Below are 6,987 nucleotides of genomic sequence, written 5' to 3' on the forward strand. Positions count from 1 at the left end.
TCCCCAGCAAAGGGTGGGCGGGAGGCAGCTGATCAATGTTTCTGTCTCATCAATGTTTCTCTCTCTCTCTCCCTCTCCTTCTTCTCTCTATAAAATCAATAAAAACATATTTTTTAAAAATGAAGGCATGGCACAGAATATGTGCTCCAAAATTATCTGTGCATGAGTGGATGGATCCTAAGGAGCTCAATAACAACAATAATAATGGCTAACCCAAATGCTCACTCTGAGCCAAGCACACATATGAATTCACGTAATCCTCTTAATAACCACGTGAGGTTATGATAACATAAACGGGAATTCTTTGCATGGTTCAAAACTGACAAAGCACCCATCTCCGAGGCTTTAAACACATCAGTAGTGTGTTCCAGTTTAGACAGACTGTCACGGAGATTTTTATGTTTTAAGAAATGAATATCAACAAGGCTGCGCCCTACTCAGTTACACAGATCGGAACTGTACACTTCCCACGGGATTCAGCATTTCATCGAAAACATTTTCTAGGTGCAAAGGTCGAGATGAAATACCCACCATCTGGATGACACTCTTTTCCTCTCTACTGAGAGCGCCAGGAAACTGTCGCAGAAATTCCGCACCCACGTGAAACACTCGGGGACACAGCCCCAGTGAATCATGCCCGCCACCAATTGCTCATTTTCCTGCTGCACCCCCTCCCCCCCCCCACCCCCGTGTCTCTCCATCATTAACTGCTATTCCTGAGTCACAGCTTTGGTTTGTTGTCTATCTGTTTGGTGGTTTTAATCCCTCGGCACAAGGCTTACCCATTCCAACTCTGCAACCTGATAAGACTCTGCCTCTGCCCTTAGTTTAAATAAACCTCCAATTTCCTCTCCAGGTTTGAGACTCAGCAATGCGGGCAAGGCCGGTATCTTTGGACCTCTGCATGTGTGTGTTGGTGTATGTAGATGTATGTATGCATAATATCTATTGCCCCTGACGTTTTAATTCTGCCGCCAGATCTCTGCAGATGTCAGACCACCGAACACCCCACTCACAGTCAAGGTCCACAGGCAAAGCAAGTTTACTCCCGGAACCCTGCATTCAGAGTCACAAAGGGCCAAGCACTGTCTGAGTTGCTGGTCCGCTGTTATCCTCTTGAGTCCCCCAACTCACATTCAAAATTAAAAAGACGAGGGGAGGATGGGAGGAGAGCCATAGACACGCTGACCCTAACGCAGGAGCAGAGCGGCCTCTGGAAACCTCCGGAATCTGCATCCCGCTGCACTCACTAAAGAAATGAAACATGATGCCCTCAGAATCCCCTGGCAGCCAGGAGCCAGGGCTGAAGGAAGCACTCCTAACATGTCAGGGCCTCCCCGCAGCTCAAAGGAAGGCAAAGACCACGGCCAGTGTTGAAAGAATAACAGAACGAAGAGGGAGAAAGTGAGTCAAGAGAAATAACATGTCACACCAGTCAGGATGCCTATTGTCCAAAATACAGAAAATAACTAGTGATGGCGAGGATATGGAGAAACTGGACCCCTTGTCCGTTGCTAGTAGGAATATAAAATGGTGCAGCCACCAAGGAAAGAGCATGGAGAGTCCTCAAAAATCAAACACAGAATTGCCAGAGGAGCCTGTAGCCCCAAAAGGAGTGAAAGCAGGTCTCAGATCTTTGTCCACCCACGTTCAGAGCAGCGCTATTCACAACGGCCAAAAGGTTGTCGCAACCCAAGCGTCCGTCGAAGGATGAATGGATACACTGGTAGATACACATGCAGTGCCATACTATTCAGCCTCAAGAAGAAATGGAATTCTGTTCCGCACTACAACATGAATGAACCTTGAAGACACTATGCTATGTGAAATAAGCCAGTCACTAAGAGACAAATATGGTATCACTCCTCTTAGGAGAGAGGTTCCTCGGACTGTCACACAGGCTGACAGCGGGACGGAGACAGTGTTTAATCAGTTCAGAGCTCCAGTCGGGGAGGAGGAACAAGTTCTGGGGATGGGTGGTGCTGAGATCTGCACAACAAGGCGAAGGTCCTTAATGCCACAAGACCGTACACTTTAAAATGGTCAGCTTTATGTTACGTATATTTTACCACTATTTTTAAAATATTTTTTTATTGATTTCAGAGAGAAAGGGAGAGGGAGAGAGAGAGAAACATCAACGATGAGAGAGAATCATCAATTGGCTGCCTCCTGCAGGCTCCATCCACACAGGGGATTGAGCCCATAACCTGGGCATGAGCTCCTCCAGGGAATCCAACCTTGACCTCTTGGTTCATAGGGTCAATGCTCAACCACTGAGCCACGCTGGCTGGGCTACCACCATTTTTTTTTTAAATAAAAGATGGTCATTATATTCGGGAATTGACCTTTCATCTCTCAGACGGGGAGACTTGGGCACCTCTGGGGCAAAATAACATAAAAAAAGACGAATTTGGCAAAGACAGGTTACGGGCTCCCTCCCCCACAGGAGGCTGTGGGAGGAGCACAGCAGGGTGAGAGTCCTGCACCTGCGGGGAAAGCAGGAGGGAAGAGAGGAGGGCGAGGAAGAGGTTACACACCCCCGGGGCCGGGGCCGCTCCCCTCTATCTAGCTCCCATCTGTCACTCTGTCTTGTGCTCTCCCTATGCACAGTGCACTTGACCTGCACTTTAGATTTACTCAACAAAGAGCAGGTGAGTGGGCGGGTGGATGCTTCAACTACTCACTAGAATGTGGGGAGAACTGTCTCGTCACTGTTCTGGTTTAGAAAAAGTCACAGCACTTCACTCACATTTCATGGTTCCTTTCAACTCATTCTTGCCAGGGGGGGGGCGGGGGGCCGGGGGGCATTTCCAAGTCCCCTGAATACTCAGAGTATGGTCTTCCTTAGCATTCAGATCCAGATAATGTCTACTCCGGTGGCTCTTTCATTTACTGATCTACCTATTTGCCTTCAGTACCGGGGCATCCTTTGCAGATGTTAGTACACAATCCGTTTCCTCGAGGAAGGAGGTCACCTTCAGCCTTTAAATGTCCCGGCATTTCATAAAGTTGGAACTAGAAGCGACCCCTGCAATAATCCAGCTCCAAGATTCTCAAACTGGGAGTACACACCCTTACGCTGGGGAGAGCCCCAGAGCCCCAAGGAAATAAGGTGCATCTTCCTTGAGAGAGTTTTATACAAGGCGGCAGTTTACATGACTTTATTTTTAAAACAGACAAGAACCCTGTGTTCTGGCCTTCACCAAAGGAACCACTGGACTAACACTGAAAAGTGCTGGAAGCCTCAGGCTGAGCTCCCCAACCCCCTTCCCAGGGGTCCGACGGGGCAAGTTTAGGAAGCATCCATAGAACCCATTTCATAGCTCGAGACATGGAGGCCAAAAGACTCCCAATGCTGTGCGTTGGTGGCCTGAGAAATCACCAGTTACCAGTCTTCACCAAAGGATTCACAGCTTCTCGGAAAAGCGCACCGCTCACCGGGTGAGGCTGGGAGCGGCCCTTCCCAGAATGCTGGACCGGAAGCCCAAACAAGAGCTCACCTCCCTTCCCTTCCACCCTCTCCCACCTCCGGGCATGTGCCCTTGACCAGAATCGAACCTGGGACCCTTCAGTCCACAGGCCAACGCTCTATCCTCTGAGCCAAACAGGCTAGGGCTCACCATTTACCAGTCTTTACCAAAGGATTCACAGCTTCTCGGAAAAGCGCACCGCTTACCGGGTGAGGCTGGGAGCGGCCCTTCCCAGAATGCTGGACCGGAAGCCCAAACAAGAGCTCACCTCCCACCCCTTCCACCCTCTCCCACCTCAGGTGCCCTATTAACAAACACATCATTGCGTGAGCTTCTCCATGAATAATAATGCCACACGGCCCTTCAGAAGACACACACCGAAGCCTTGCTTTAAGCAGCTGCGCATCATTTGGGGTTCTATGCAGTTCAGCGGCATCCAGAGCTACACATATGCTACTGCTTACTGTCCCCTGGCTACAACTTGGAGCTTTTCAGCACTGCTGGTGGCCTCCACGCGGATACACCTAATAAGACAGATGAGAATAGGAAACATTTGTTCGAGAAGAAGAAAAAGGAAGGGAGGAGCCAGAAGACCCATTCAACAGTCTGTCTCTCACAACAGACTCACTCACCCAAGACTATAAAATTAAATCTGAGACTCCTGGGGTTAGAGGAAACGGTTCTTCCCCTAACACCTTGATCTCCTAAAAGGCGCATCCCTTTGTCCTCCCCCACAAACATCATGGCGCATACCAAGTACGGATGAGTTAAAGAGTCAGAATACATTTTCAAAACCAAGGCTCAAGTAAGTAATCCTATGTTTGAAGAGGCTGGTTGTTGTAACATTATCCCCGAGGCGCATCCCTTTGTCCTCCCCCACAAACGTCATGGCGCATGCCAAGTACGGATGAGTTAAATAGATCGGAATACCTTTTCAAAACCAAGGCTCAAGTAATCATATGTTTGAAGAGGCTGGTTGTTGTAACATTATCCCCGAGCTTATTAAACTTCCCAGCATAGTGTTAAACTGCACCCCACGTGAAAGGCTGGATTTAACATCTGCAAACCTCTGAGTTTCAATGAACACGTCCTCCAATGCCTTTCTCAACCGAGGCCTAAAGGGGGAAAAAAGAACCGCCCCTTGTAGGAAAGGTGGCCACCTGCCTGTCTGCCCTCCTGGGCTGTTTATGAGCTGCACGGAGCCACAGAACAATCGTGTCTATGAAAAAACCCCGACAGCTGCTGGCACAGGGAAGGCCCAAGGTCTGCTGTCCATCATGGGAGCACGCGGTCAAGATGCGGAGCCCAGATTCATCTAACAATTAGAGACCTACTATGTGCAAGGTCAGAGGCAGGGGCTCAGAATGCAACGACAGGAAGCAAGTCCCCATCGGATGGCAAACACTAAGATGCTGCTAGTTGGGAAACGGGGGAAAAAGTTTAAGAACTCCTTTCAATTCAAATAATGCTCTTTTATTTTACATGGCCTGATTCGACCCTCACAATATAAGAAAGACAATAATTACCACTGTAATATCTCTTTCTTATCCCTTTCGGGGCTCAAAGCCAACTCACAAACCTAGTCATGTTGGAATGAGACCTGGAAACTCTCACAGGTCATTTAGTCAAACTCTTTGCCCTGCCCTAGCCGGTTTGGCTCAGTGGATAGAGCTTCCGCCTGCAGACTGAAGGGTCCCAGGTCCGATTCCAGTCAAGGGCACGTACCTTGGTTGCAGGCTCCTCCCCAGAACCGGGGCAACCAATCAATTGTGCAGGAGGCAACCAATCAAAGTGTTTCTCTCACATCGCTATTTCTCTCTTTCCCTCTCTCTTCCACTCTCTCTAAAAATCAATGGAAAAATATCCTCAGGTGAGAATAAAACAAACAAACAAACAAACAAAAAACTCTTTGTCCTGGCAGGGTAGCTCAGTTGGTCACAGCATTGTCCTGATATGTCAAGGTTGTAGATTCAATCCCCCATCAGGGCACAGACAAGAATCAACCAATGAATGCATATGAAAGTAGAACAACAAATTGATGTATTTTTTTTCTCTCTCTCTCTCAAATCAATTAAAAAGTGTTTTTAATTAAAAAACTCTTTAAGCCTTACAACAGTCTGATGAGGTTTGTTTTGTTTTTTGCTTTGGGTGCAGGGGGGGCAATCCCAGAGAAGGGAAAGCCAGGTCGGAGAGGTTAAATAAGGGCCCAAGGTCACAGCCAGCAGAGAAAAAGAGGAGCTGGGATTTGAATCCAGGTTTCCCACCGCAAGGCCAGTGTCCTTGCAGAAGGAGCACACAGCCAGGGTGGAGACACTCTTCAGGGAGCACTGGGGATGGGAAACCAAACCTCACAGGTCCCTGGGGCATGGAACAGGAAATGGCTAGGCCGGGGTCAAACAGTAACACAACTCTTGCCAAGACCGTTGCCTGGGGCCATGACTTTCTAAGCCAGCTCAGCATCCCAGAGACCAGCTCAGCTGTCCAGGTAGCCTGTCTACACTCGTCTGGACACCTCTGTGATGACAGAGGGGTCAGGGATCAAAGTACACGCAAGTGTGACCTTTCCAAACGAAAAGAGAAAGAGAGACGTGCCATCTGTCACTCCAGCTTCCCCTCTGACCCTGCCAGCCAAGCTCCCTCTCTGTCATCCTCCGCTGGGGAAGTGGGGTGACCCTCCCCAGGGCAGACTGCCCGGGGCGGGCATTGCTCTGCCTGACCACCTCCCTCTCTGCTGATCCTGTAGCTGGAAACCAGGAAAAACCCTGTTCCTAGCTTGTTTCCCTAGTCTGTCACCCCTGCCACCAAAAGAGCTCCAGGAAAAAAGTACCCGTCCTGCCTCCAAACGCACAGACAACATTGACAACGTTTACACATTGGTTAGAAGCAATTAAGTTCTAGTATCAGAAAAAAAAAAAAAAAAACTTAAAGAAAAAAATCAGAGGCTTAAACACCCAGACGGAGGGGGCGCTGAGAGCGGACATGGATTTCAGTGTCTGCACAAGCGAAGGGGCTCAAACATCGAGGCCTAACGGGCAGGGGCTCCCGCCCCAGCCCCGAGAGCAGCTGGGCTTTCGACTTGTCCCTCCCGAAGCACAACCTTACAGAAGACGCGACCATACATCTCAGTATGTCTGTTTTAACCCGCAAGAGGCTGACCTTGGAGGTTCGCAGAGAATCCTAAAACTCACACGTCGAAAAAGTGGCGAAGTGAACTTGCTAACTCTCAGAATGCAGGGGGGAGGGTCCCAAACGCCATCTGTCCGGCCCCCAATGCATTCAGGTCTCATTTCCATTCGTTCTGCGGGCGAGGGGGAATGGGGTGCTGCTCGCGCTGGGCTGGCTCAGCTCGGGGTTCTTTGAAGGTCGCCTCACTGTCACCTCCGAGGACCAGCGCTCGGGATCCAGGCCCCACGGCGCGACCGACAGGGCACCCTCTCTATGGGCACCTATCTGGGCCCCGAGAGGCTCCCGCAGGTGCGGCGGGTGCAGGATGGGGACTGCCCCCTACCCCCCCCTC

General features: G+C 49.8%; 1 long non-coding RNA gene across 1 annotated transcript; it reads right to left on the bottom strand.

Moving 5' to 3' along the window:
- Positions 1–3,146: 3,146 nt before the first annotated feature.
- Positions 3,147–6,981, bottom strand: LOC106725077. The gene is made up of 3 exons (XR_001360953.1): positions 6,627–6,981; positions 3,739–3,994; positions 3,147–3,500 (listed from the first exon to the last, which is right to left on the bottom strand). It is a non-coding gene; the product is annotated as an uncharacterized LOC106725077 (long non-coding RNA).
- Between the last annotated feature and the right edge of the window lie 6 nt (positions 6,982–6,987).

The sequence above is a fragment of the Myotis brandtii genome, unplaced genomic scaffold, assembly GCF_000412655.1.
Source record: "Myotis brandtii unplaced genomic scaffold, ASM41265v1 scaffold134, whole genome shotgun sequence".
In the NCBI taxonomy this organism is placed as follows: Eukaryota; Metazoa; Chordata; class Mammalia; order Chiroptera; family Vespertilionidae; genus Myotis; species Myotis brandtii.